Genomic DNA, 13181 nt, shown 5'->3' with positions numbered 1-13181 from the left:
AATGTTGTTGATTAACAATGTTGCAATATTTCTTGGAAAATTATATAAAATATTGCTGTGCTTAACTTATATAAGTGCTAATAGGTTAAATTCTATTCGACATGATATACAAAGTTCTTATAAACTACCCTGGTATACGCGGGGACTCAAAAAATACAAAAATCTCCGTAATAAGATCTACAAGCGTTACCTTGAGAGCGGTGACCCTGCAGATCTTGAAAGATACAAGCTGCACAAGCGTGAATTCGAATTCTTAAACAAATTTCTTTATAGCCAATATATGTCAGATGTTGAAAGTAAATTACGTTTGAATCCCAAATCCTTCTGGCACTTTGTAAACTCCAAAAGAAGAACATCAAACATCCCTTCCCACATGTCTCTTAATAGTGAAATGACTTCCTCGGACTTGGAGGTTGCTAACTTGTTTGCTACATTTTTTCATCCAATTTCGAGCCAACTTCGTCTTGGAATGATGATGAAACGCTTCTTTCCATCGACTCTCTATTAAATATAGGAAATCTAAATGTGTCCGACTTTGACTGCCATATTGCTGCCGCGAGCTTTAATGACTCAGAACGTATGGATTGCGATGGCCTTTCTCCCTGTATTCTATTTGTATTGATGTTCTATGTGACCCCCTCAAAATAATTTTTAACAAGTCCCTCTCCAGTGGTATGTTCATTCATAGATGGACGTTAGCTACAGTTACTCCAATTCTTAAATCAGGTCAAAAATGTCAAAAAATATTTCAAAAATGTTTGAGCGCATTGTGGCTAAACTTCCTTGTGGGCATTGTTTGAGATATTTGCCTGTTCTGATTAACCAAATTATATGAAATCTGCCTGCGGATTGGCTCGAATCAGTTATGCCACTTAATATTTATTGCGTAAATTTAGTTGGTTCTTTCAATGTTTCGTTGCGTATTCGAGGACGATGTATATTGTTGTTTTACCGCATTGAGTACATTCCGACAACGCGACGATCTAAGAAGTCTTCACAGCTCCTTCGAGGATCAGCAGTCGCAGTTTGAACTGTTCTTCGTGAAGAAGGGCATCGAGGTTCATCCCACCACGAGCACCGCATTTTGGGGGTTTGTGGGAGGCGGCCGTGAAGTCAGCGTGAAGAGGTGACAACTGCTATCCATGCTCCGACACTGCTTTTGGCGAGCGTGGTCCAAGGAATATGTCCACAGTCTTCAACGCAAAAGCAAAGTGGCAAACTACATCTCCCAATCTGGAGGTCGGATTACCGGTCAGCGTGGTGGCAAAGGCCGATTGAAAAACTCGAGTGGCCGATTTTAGTTTAACAACTTTGCAAGCAATTAAAAAATATTCACTTTAAAAATGAAAAATTTTTAAAAATATTTTTCTAAAAGATATTAAGATGTCCCACAAAGTTGCATACCAAATATTTAAATATCTCAAACGAGTCTCAAGTGCTGCATAACTTAAAAATCGGAGCCTAATTAGAAAAATATTTTTTAAAAATAAACAGTAAGAGTTTAAAAAAAACCGATCCTTATATTTTAATCCTCTATCGAAAAAAGAAGTTTCGATTGATTCTGAGATTTGACCCAAATGGGCCTGTCACGTTTCACGTAAAATTACCCGGGTATAAAAATTCCTTGTTAATTGTATGGCAGACAGATCCGACATCATAATCGGTGCGGAAAAATTTAAATCGGTTGGAACTCATCTTCTTTAAATTTAAAGCTTTCCACAAATAAAGCTTAAAATAAAAATATCAACTTGTTTGGTTGAAAACTGTGGAAAGGCCTAATGTTTTAATCAAGCAATTTTGCATTTTTCCTGGGAGTCCTCAGGAGCCGAATTTTAAAACCTCCTCTAACTTACGATTCAGACCCAAATTTTTTGCAGAGTTTTAGGTCTTATGTTTGTGATGTGGGCTTCAAAGCACTCTCGGACTCTCAGGCATGTAGTGCTTGATTCCAAAATAAAATCCTATGAAAAATTTCAGGGGTTTGCACCAGGTAAACTTTTTCAGGGGGAAATTTTCAACAAATTTTTCAGGGGGACAAATTCCTGTCACTGGAACAGCGTTAAAGATTTTCAACTTTTAATTTTGAAAGAGCTCAGTATCTACACACAAAAAAAACTTGGTAAAATCAACTGTAATAATTGTCAAACAGGCCCCAACCAGCAAAATTGTCAATTCTACTAAGTAAATAGCTATTTCACAAGAACAAAGTACACACAATTAGCAAAGACACAAACCCAAAGCAAAAACAAAGTACACGTAACTATTTTAATAGTTACGTAACTATCTTTGTTGGTCAATTTTACCAAGCAAATTTTTTTGTGTGTAATGCGCACGAGTAAGAAAACTTATAAGATTCCTATAATTTGTTTTTCTCGTTTAACTATTTCCATTTTTCAACTCTAACTTCTCTAATTAGATTATCGTGCTTATCTATGTTAACAATTTAATTACCCTTTTCCTTATATTTTTTCATTTTCCGGCTTTTTGGATGTAGTGAAAACTCGACCCAGCCCTTAATAAAGGCGAATGGGTTTTTTCAGGAAAGTTCATGTACAACCGGCAGCCATAGGGACAAACGTACATTTTTATTGTGTAAGAGTCCGACCGGGTTGGCTATAAAGAAGCTCAAGAAAAGGATGATCACTTGAAGGCGTTCTGCAAAAATGTTTAAAGACTCCAACTCACCCTACGACGACTATGTCCTCAAGTCAGGAATCCTATACAAGATAGTTAACGACGCAGAACTTCTTCTTGTCGCCAGGGATATGGAAAGACAGATCATTAACAGAGCACACGACCGAGGACATTTCGACATCAAAAAGACGAAGGATATGATTTGCAATATTTCATCTAAAATATTCACGAAAAAATACAGAAATTTATCGACTACTGTATTCGGTGCACTTTAAGCAACCGCAAGCGTGACAAGCAGGAGGGCTGGCAAAATCCATTGCAAAAAAATGATATTCCATTACACACTTACCACAGCGACCACTAGGTCCACTAGACCCTACAAGCAAGAATTACAAGCACATTCTGGCCATCATCGATTTATTTACGAAGTTCTGTTGGCTTTATCCTACAAAGTCAACGACCGCAAGCGAAGTCATTGCAAAACTACGAAGACAAAGTAATGTGTTTGGCAACCCAGCTTGTATCATTTCGGATCGAGAATCAGCTTTTACAGCCCAAGATTTTCTCCAATAGTGCGTCGAAGAAAATATAAAAGATGTCAACTCTAAGACGGGTCTACCACGTGTAAATAGACAAGTGGTATATTTAAAAATGGTTAATAAATTACATAATACACAAAAATAATAAATAAAAAAATTTTAAAATTATTGTTTATTAAATGGACGGTTAAATTATAATTGTAAGTTTTTAATAGATTAAAAAATGAATTTTTACTTTTTGTCATTCAGAAATTGTCAAAACACTTAAAAGTTAACATTTAATGATTAAAAATTGTTAAAGGACTAGTAAACGATGAGACAAGATCAATTTTCAGGCAAATCAAAAAAGTGAAATAATTTTTGACCAAGAACCGACCATATGGGAGATATAAGATATACACAGATGACAAAATATCAAATTGATAGGTGTTGGTTATTTTTATCCTTTTTAAAATCAAGTTTTGTCATATCATTCTAACATGAATAAAAATTATTTTGATCTTATTTCATATTATTTGTTCGAAAAAATACTGACTTCGGTATTTTAAACAAGTATATTTATAATTTATATGAAATCATATGACACTGATATGATAAAATATAAAACATTTTTAGGAGTTGCCCTAATCGGTAGCCTAGGGGACTAAAGCGTGCGGATTATATGTTATGTAATCGTATAGTCGGTGTGTGTTCAGTCCCACGTTGAGGTGGAAGTTCTTTGCGTTTTTTTATTTTTTCTTTACTCAATAATATTCATATTTAATACAAATTGAGATTTAGTTTATGTAACACACACATAAATGGCTAAGTAAGAGTAAAAACCTCGAACCCAAGAGAACAAAATATGAATGTACTTTGTACAGAGCCTCATGTGAAGCTCCCCTGGCGCAGCTAGTAGAGTGTTTGACTGCAAACTGTGATGGAAGGGGTTCGATTCTCACGAGCGACCAAGATGTTTTTATCAAGTAAGTAAGTTATTTGATTTTTATATTCATAATTTGTTAATTATACAAAAAATTCAGTTATTATTTCAGATAAAATCTGTAACAAAAAGTTGTTTATGTACGAACATAACAACACCGACTGACAGGAGAGGGTGCAACAGGGATAACGGGGACGGGAGGACGGACGGACGGACAGACGGACAAACGGACGGACGGACGGACGGACGGACGGATGGACGGACGGACGGACGGACAGACGGATGGACGGACGGACGGACGGACAGACGGACGGACGGACAGACGGACAGATGGATGGACGGACAGGCGGACGGACAAACGGACGGACGGACGGACGGACGGACGGACGGACAGACGGACGGACGGACGGACGGACGGACGGACGGACAGACGGACAGACGGACGGACAGAATATATATACTTTATGGGGTCGGAAACACTTCCTTCCAGGTGTTACATACTTTTGCACGAATATAATATACCCTTATACTCTACGAGTAACTGGTATAAAAACCAAGCCTTTCTCACGCGACACCAATAGAAGTGACTTTTTTGACTTCCTGCTTAACTTTTGATTGTATAGGAGAAAGGAAGGAATATTTTAAATATTATATTTTAAAGCAGTTAATTCCATAGTGTTCCTTGTTTTTTTCTTCTTTAAAATGTATTTGATTTGGTTATTGATAATATTGAGTGGTTATTATACCCGTTACTCGTAGAGTTAAAGGGTATATTGTATTCGTGCAAAAGTATGTATCAGCTAGAAGGAAGCGTTTCCGACCCCATAAAGTATATATATTCTTGATCAGGGTCACTAGCCGAGTCGATCTAGCCATGCCCGTCTGTATGAACGCTGAGATCTCGGAAACTACAAAAGCTAGAAGTTTCAGATTTTCCGCACATATTCTTGGGCCTCCTACGAAGCCCAAGTTTATTTCAGCCGAGCGCCACGCCCCCTCTAACGCCGACAATCGCCCACTGACGATTTTAAATGTGTCCTGCGCCCACATCTTGTAAGATTTCCGAGAAGTATAAATGCAATTTTGATGTGTATTTTTATTTTATGGAAATGTAGAAGACATTTTTCAAATCGGACCATTCATTAAAAAGTTATACGCAATCAAAATATCTATATATATCTATCTCCCTCGCACTCCCTTTAGCTGAGTTACGATTATAGTCGGGACACCAACCCGAGTACAGCGTTCGCACTCCCTTTAGCTGAGTGACGGGTATTAAATAGTCGGGACACCAACCCGACTATTGCGACTATATATTCTCTCTTGTTTTTTTATTAGCATCGAAGTGACTGTCACACGCAACATGTCGCACGTGACAGTTTTTTCCGTCATTTCCTTAGGTGGTTTTTCTGTAACCTTAACCCCTAAAAATAACCCGTTTAAGAGTCACTCTAAAAAAATACCAAAAAATTACTTTTTTGTTCATATAACAGGTTTTGTCCTGGAAAATTATACAAGGATACTCAAATTACTTAGCTTAGTTGAGGATCCATTTAACTAGAATCAAATATATCAGTGCAAAATCATATAGAAATATGTTTTTTACATTCCCAGAAAATTGCCCATATTGTATTCGTGCAAAAATATGTAACAACTAGAAGGAAGCATTTCCGACCCTATAAAATATTTATTCTTGATCAGGATCGCTAGCCGAGTCGATCTAGCCATGTCTGTCTGTCCGTCTGTCTGTTTTTCCCTATGAACGCTAAGATTTCGGAAACTACAAAAGCTAGAAAGTTACCTACCTAGGGATTACCTACACATATTCCTGGGCCACACCCCCTTCTAACGCCCACAATCGCCTTAAACGATTTTAAATTGGCGCCCCCACCTTTAGAGATTCGGGAAAAGTAAAAGTGCAGTTTTATTGTGTTATTAATACCTATCGAAATTTTTCAAATTGGACCATCTCACTCTCTCACTCTCTCGCTCTCTTGTCGTTGTTCTTTTTCTTCGTCGTTGACATTATTTTTGTCACTTTGGTTGGATGCTCGTTGATCGGAAGAGACATACATTGTCGTTGTCGTTGTTGCCCCGCAATTTAAACTCAAATAAATATATATTATAACAATTAAATATACGAGTTTGTCATTTGAATAAATAAAGCTGCCAAAAAGCTGGCAGCGTCAACATTGGTGACCCCGACGTGATTGTGGTTCTGGAGTTTGTTAAAAAATTGAAATTGGAAATAATTTTGGAGCCCAAGCTTAAAGTGGTGGGCAATAAAGTTTATAACAGCCAGTCGATTTACCAATAATTGGATCAAATTTGTTCACCAAACGGAGACTCCGTTATTTTGCACGTCTTCTTTAACGCTGTTTTGGAACGGTTCAACTGCAAGCACATACATACATACCAACATAGGAACAAACTTCGATCCGTTTGTTGGCGCTTGCACATACAGTCTCCTGAAGAAGTTTTCGTTCAGATAACTTTAAAATCCATTTTTTCTGAATTTTGTTTAACAATTAAAAAAAAAAAAATGTCGAATTCTGAATTGCCTCTGCTGCCATCGCACATTGGGATGAAAAGCCTTTTTTTTGGCAGAAAGTCCCAAATTATTTTGTGAAATTTTTGGTTTTTCTTTTTTTATTAAACTATTTATACCCGTTACTCGTAGAGTAAAAGGGTATATTAGATTCGTGCAAAAGTATGTAACAGGTAGAAGGAAGCGTTTCCGACCCTATAAACTATATATATTCTTGATCAGGATCACTAGCCGAGTCGATCTAGCCATGTCCGTCTGTCCGTCTGTCTGTCTGTCTGTCTGTCTGTCTGTCTGTCCGTATGAACGCTGAGATCTCGGAAACTATAAAAGCTAGAAGATTGGCATTTTGCATTCAGATTCTAGGAGTTCCTACGCAGCGCATGTTTGTTTCAAAAGGGTGCCACGCCCCCTCTTACGCCCACAATCGCTTATATACGATTTTAAAAATTTCAATATTTTGGAAAAGTACAAATGCAGTTTTGTTGTGTTTATCAATACCTATCGAAATGTAGAAGAAATTTTTTAAATCGGATGTTCGAGTTAAGTTGCGTGCGCCTAAATTTTTCTACGAAGTGTCACAAAAGTTGAATTATTTATTTTATTGCAAATTACGCGCATTCTTCTCGGCTAAATTATGGAAAATCTTCGTCAAGGTATGTACAATATTGCTTAGAGGGCTTACACTAGAAATGCTTTTGTTTTGTGCTGTTTTTAATTGTTTTATTGAACCATGTTTTGTGTAGAAGTTAACCTATAAATATTTGTGTTTCGCGGAGTAGAACTAGCAAGTGTACGCAGGATTGCGAAAAGTGCAAATGTGGTAATATGTGTTATTGTGTATATGATTAAATGGTGTTAATAACTTTTGCGCATACTTGCGCCATTTCGTAATATTTAAATAGATTCGGAACAACTCGACATTAGTAGGGGCGAACTGCTGGAAGGGTGGCTGAAGAAGAATCGCAGCTATGTCGATACCGTTCACTGGAGGTGCGTTTGAAAAAAAAGATGGCTTCAGATCTCTCGAAAGGAAATCCTACAAGTCTTCTAATGCGCTTTTAGAGGCAGTAATTGATAACCCGCATTTCGAGTTCGAACAAAATTTTGACGTCGAGTTAAATACAGATGATGAGTAAAATAAAAATATAACACGTACATTTTATTTATATATGGAATTTGGCCGGCTGACTAGGGGTGGTAAAAATCAAAAACTAATGAAAACCGAAATTTTACAATGGTCTTAATATTATGTACAAAGAATTGAAACCCGTATGTTAAAAATACCTTCGCGGTCGGGGGTGGTTCATGTGGGCGTGGTCAAAATCAAAAACTATTGAAAACCGAAATTTTACAATAGTCTTAATATTATGTACAAAAAAATGTAAGTCCTTATTGTTAAAATTACCTTCGCGGTCGGGGGTGGTTCATGTGGGCGTGGTCAAAATCAAAAACTAATGAAAACCGAAATTTTACAATAATCTTAATATTATGTACAAAAAAATTGAAATCCGTATCTTTAAAATTAGAGTTTATGCCAAAAAAAGGCTTTTCATCCCAATGTGCATCGGTTCCTGAGAAGATCGCCTTTCTGAAACGTAAAACTGAGGTTTCTTTTGATCGACTTAAGGTCATCGGCAGTGAACTAGCTCCTGACAAAATTGGATCAATCAGTGTTATTGCACCTAATTCATCAAATTAAAACCACTTATACCCGTAATCAAGACTTACTAGAGTCTCTTGATGTTAATCAAATTGGACAACCGGGTCGAGATAAATTTGATGAAATGGCGTTACTTCTTGAGTTACGCTTAAGAGGTCACATTCAACAACGGAAAGGTGAACATCAAACGAACTCTACCATGTGCAACGATGATTCGTCAACCTTTAGAGTATGTAATCGCTCTCGTGTTCCCGAACTAAAGTTGCCATCTTTTTCTGGAGGATATACTGAGTATGCAGATTTCATGTCGATGTTCTACACAATCATAGATAACGATCCCGAGTTAACCAACATCGAAAAGCTGCAACACTTGCGTTCCTGTCTACTTAGCCCAGCGCTGGATGCCATACAGTCGTTAGATATATCGTCAGCCAACTATCCAGTGGCCTTAGATCTGCTTAATAAACGGTATTCTAAAAAAGTCTTGTTTTCCAGTCTCACATAAAGGAGATACTTGGTCTCAAAAGGGTGGACTCTTCGGCAGCACATAAACTTCGGGAGTTTTCGGACAAAATCAACTCACATATGCGGGCTTTGAATTCGTTGGAATCAGCTCAGGAAATTGCTGACTCCTTCATCATTTAAATGGTCTTGCAAAAATTGGATTTTTCCACGCAAACTGGTTGGGAAGAGGCCACCTCCATGGACAAAATACCCTCGGCGAAGGAATTTTATGATTTTTTGGAAAATCGTTGCCGAAAACTGGAGAACCTTCAACATGCTATGGGGAATTATGCCTCAAATTCTCAGGTGGGAGCAAACAGTAGAAGTAGCTCTATTAATAGTAGAAGATCATTTGTTGCCTACCAGAGTAACAATATATGAGAATGAGCATCCCATTTATCTATGTCCTAGGCTTGAACATTTATCTCCCTCTTTGCGAGATGCTGAGATCAAAAAGCTGTCTCTGTGCTTCAACTGCTTAAAACGTGGGCACAATACTCGAGCTTGTACAAGCCGCGTTTGTGGAAATAGGCAACACACATTACTGCATTTTTATACAATCTCTTCGCAGCTAGCAATTGAAACTGATTCTGCCATTATTTCTGAAGTTAACGCCTCCAGTTCTCAGCCAACTACATCTCTAGTCGTTCAAGGTCCAGCTTCTGATTTTACGCTATTGGCCACTGCACTATAGGAAAAAAGTTTATTTTTTTAGCATAAACTCTAGTTTTAGAAATACAATTTAGAAATTTTTTATATATACTATTAAGATAAAGCTGTAATTTCGGTTTTGGTTGCTTTTTGAATCGGGCCATTGCTTTCATCCACCGCCCACGCCGCATATTCAAATTAATTGGCAGGGATTTTAAAAAATTTGTATTTGTATTGGTAAGACGGTAAAATAATTTCGGTTTACGTTAATTTTTAAAATTTGTAAAAAAAAAAAATTTGCTAACATGTACAAGAAAAGTGAAATATTATCTAAGAGCAGATGCCAATTTTAGCTTTAACGGGGGTAAAGCTTCTTTATTTTCACTTGACTTGTCCCTTTCCATAAATTCAATTTTTAAGATTAATGAAAGCCACTTAGATTGTTTTTTTATTTAAGAAATATTTTTTTTATGTTTATAAGTTGCTGGATTTAAGTCATTTTTTTAAGAAACGTGCAAAAAGTTGCAAAAATGATTAGTTTTGCGATATTAAGGATACATTTGGTAATAACTTTCCGTTTTTACCTTTTTGCAACTTTGTGCCATTTATAAGTTGTACACCACGGAACACAAACAAACTTGTTAGTTTTAAGCTAAAAAGATGCACATTTAAAACAGTTCACAGTTGGACAACAAGCCATAATAATCAAAACATGAAATCTAAGATACATTTATAAATACCTTTGCTACGATTTGACATGATCAGAAATAATAAACCATTTTGTTGCTCCACAAAATAAGCACTGAAAGTTTGCAAAGATTTTTCACTAATTTACGCACACAACAAAGTCAATCAAACAGCTGACTTTGTTCGTTTATCAACCCTATAGTGTTGCTAGTATAAAATCTTAGATAAGTGTTCTTGGCTAATTAGGGTATGTAAATTCACAAAATATATTTTATTTTTAAAAATAATTTGTAAAATAAGTTGATTTTATGCCAAAAAAATTGACTTTTTTTCCATAGTGCATCGGTTAAAAATTTATTCCCGATGAAAGTTTTATATCTCTATCTCTCTGTCACTCCCTTTAGCTGAGTAACGGGTATCTGATAGTCGGGGCCCGACTATACCGTTTTCTCATAATAAGAATGTTTACAAATCATGACACCCCATAGAACAAGGGCGGGGAATTTGAAATAATTGTCAAGGCAAGAATTTACCGGAGTTTGAGGTGCAACCACAATATAATTATTAATAAGCAGGGTTTGGAAAATAACACACAAAGTAGGGGAGAGTGGGGCACTAATAGGGAGAAAGGTTTGGTTAGACATAGCAGCTATAAATAAAAAGCCATTAAAATGAAACTGGTATCACCGGAAAGGCTGTTCTTTTGGCTATAACTTTTCGAACATCATTTTGAAGTCAATTGCAAAGTTTTCGAGGAACGTTGGAAAATGTCAAATTAACAAATGTCGAGACTTGCTTTCGCTGTTAACGGTATAGGGTAAAAGAGATAATTTTCATAAAATTTTTTTGGACTCTTTGGACTTCTTTGGTATTAAAAATACGTCTACAGCTGTTTGACGCGGAGGTCCATATTTTTGTGGATTTTTTATTTTTCTTCCTTCTTCTTTAAAAATTCTGCGTTGTCAAATTTTGTTTTGACAGGCTAACTATTCCTTGTGTATTATACATGTGAGAAACAAAATGTGAAGTATTCTATTTAAATAAAAGACACAAGAAAAATACATGTATTTTATTCTGACAATAAGTCGTGTACTTTATTTGTGACGTGTGCGAAATAATCTCGATTTCGTACATCACTGTTAATTAAAAATACATGTATTTTTCTTAATTTAATTTAAATAGAATACTTCACATTTTATTTCACACATGTATAATTCACAAAGAATAACACAATAACTCTGCGTTGGAAATTTTCATGTACTGTACATATATGTATTGTTTTCCGAAACCTGTTAATAAGTCATGTATGCAAATAATTTCGTTTTCGATGATGATATTATGATCATAAAACATCAATGAATATCATAAAAATATTATTGACTTATAAAGCTAACGCAAAGTATTTTTAATTTTTATACTGCCGGATTTAAATCCGCCAGCCAAATGTTTCCGTGTGAATTTTTTGGAAGTGAACAGAGTAACAACAGAGGGTAATTCGATTCCGTGCAGTTCTTTCGGAAGTGAGACTTGGAACGGGTCTGGGAAATTCGTATCCGTGTGAATCTCTCGGAAGTGAAAACTAGAACATGACCAATACGGCCCTATAAATTGAATCTTTGAGGGATCGCACTTTAACTTTCTTAAATGGCTCAACACAAGGGTTCAAGATACAGCGCAACGCAAGCAACTCTCTCGCAAGAAACAGCATTTCCAAAAAAACAACGCTATAATAGTTACAGTTCATACGCCAAAAACTATCGTCGCAACGCGCCGCGTTTTTACCGCATGGGTTCTTCTTTTTCCTTTCGAAGAAAAAAATAAGAAGCATAATTCCACTTTTCTGTTTTCAAGAATATAATTTTGTTTTTATGACGACTTTCTAGATTCTAGAAAAGGCTGAAGTACATTTTTTCTTTATTTAACTGAAAAATCGACAATTTAAGAAACATTTTGGAGAGCAAACTAGGAAAAAACGCCATTAATTTTAGAAAAAATTGTTTCAAGCGGAAGATCAACGCTGCAACAAATAAAGCAATGCGGAAATATGTTATTGAATGGACCTGTCTACTATGCCAACGTGCTAAAATCGCAGTTCCGAACGACAGATGCACTGTCAACAGATTCACTGTCGTGTGATGCACACGAACTGGCTCAACTTATGGGAAGTGAACTCATGCATACTACAGGTCTTTTAAGGCAGCAATGATGTGTCACCAAAACACTCCTTAGCCAGAACTACTTCCTGTCTTCTCTTGCTAGGACTTCGAATGTGCTTAGTTAATATAAAATAAAAAAATAAATAAAAAAAAAGCTCAACCTGTTTACCTGCGGATTTAGGTACAGAAATTATGTGCAAAATTTCAGAACGATCGATTTCAGATTTCGATGGACAATGTTCACCGACTTAAAAAAAACATACTTTTCAGGAGAACGATTTAAAGTTTTGAATAGGTATAGGGGACGCTGGGACCGCCCCTCGTTCAAATGGTCATATTTTTTGTAATTTTCATCCGATTGACATGAAATTTTAACACAACATTCTTAACGTGTTGTACATTCCCTTAAGGAGGATCTCAACTCATCGGCTGCTAAACGAATTCTTCGATGACATAGATGCAAGCCCAGACCCTGCCCCTTTTCTCAGTAGTTATCGCTAACAGATGCGAAAAATACGTCCAACTCCAGCTGCACTTCATAGCAGCCAAAAAATGTTACGTCTTAAAGGAATAGACAAACGCTCCCTCGTAATCATTCGCACCGATACTGTCAAACATTCGTTAGAGCCACCATACACTGGCCCGTTTGAAGTTTTACATTGCAATAAAAACCGAGTATTTACCTTAAACGTCAACGAAAAAGAAGTAGCAGTTTCTGTGTACAGAATAAAACCCGCTTTCATACTTAGAAGTGGTGCTCAACTGGACCAACATGACGTAGTTACGGTCACACTCTCTTTGCCGACGCAGATTATTCTTATTGCTAATAAACAGCTGATCAAATTCAGCAATTCAATTATTTTTGACTAATTAGGTTTGT

At 36.4% G+C, this 13181-nt stretch overlaps 1 protein-coding gene across 13 annotated transcripts in view; it reads right to left on the bottom strand.

Moving 5' to 3' along the window:
- The window catches only part of LOC108069552 (uncharacterized), a 537263-nt gene that overhangs the window by 468570 nt on the left and 55512 nt on the right, over positions 1-13181 (bottom strand). The window lies entirely within an intron of this gene.

This window comes from Drosophila takahashii, chromosome 3L (assembly GCF_030179915.1).
Source record: "Drosophila takahashii strain IR98-3 E-12201 chromosome 3L, DtakHiC1v2, whole genome shotgun sequence".
In the NCBI taxonomy this organism is placed as follows: domain Eukaryota; kingdom Metazoa; phylum Arthropoda; class Insecta; order Diptera; family Drosophilidae; genus Drosophila; species Drosophila takahashii.
The sequence above is the reverse complement of the archived record's forward strand: the minus strand, read 5'-3'. Positions and strand labels throughout refer to the sequence as shown.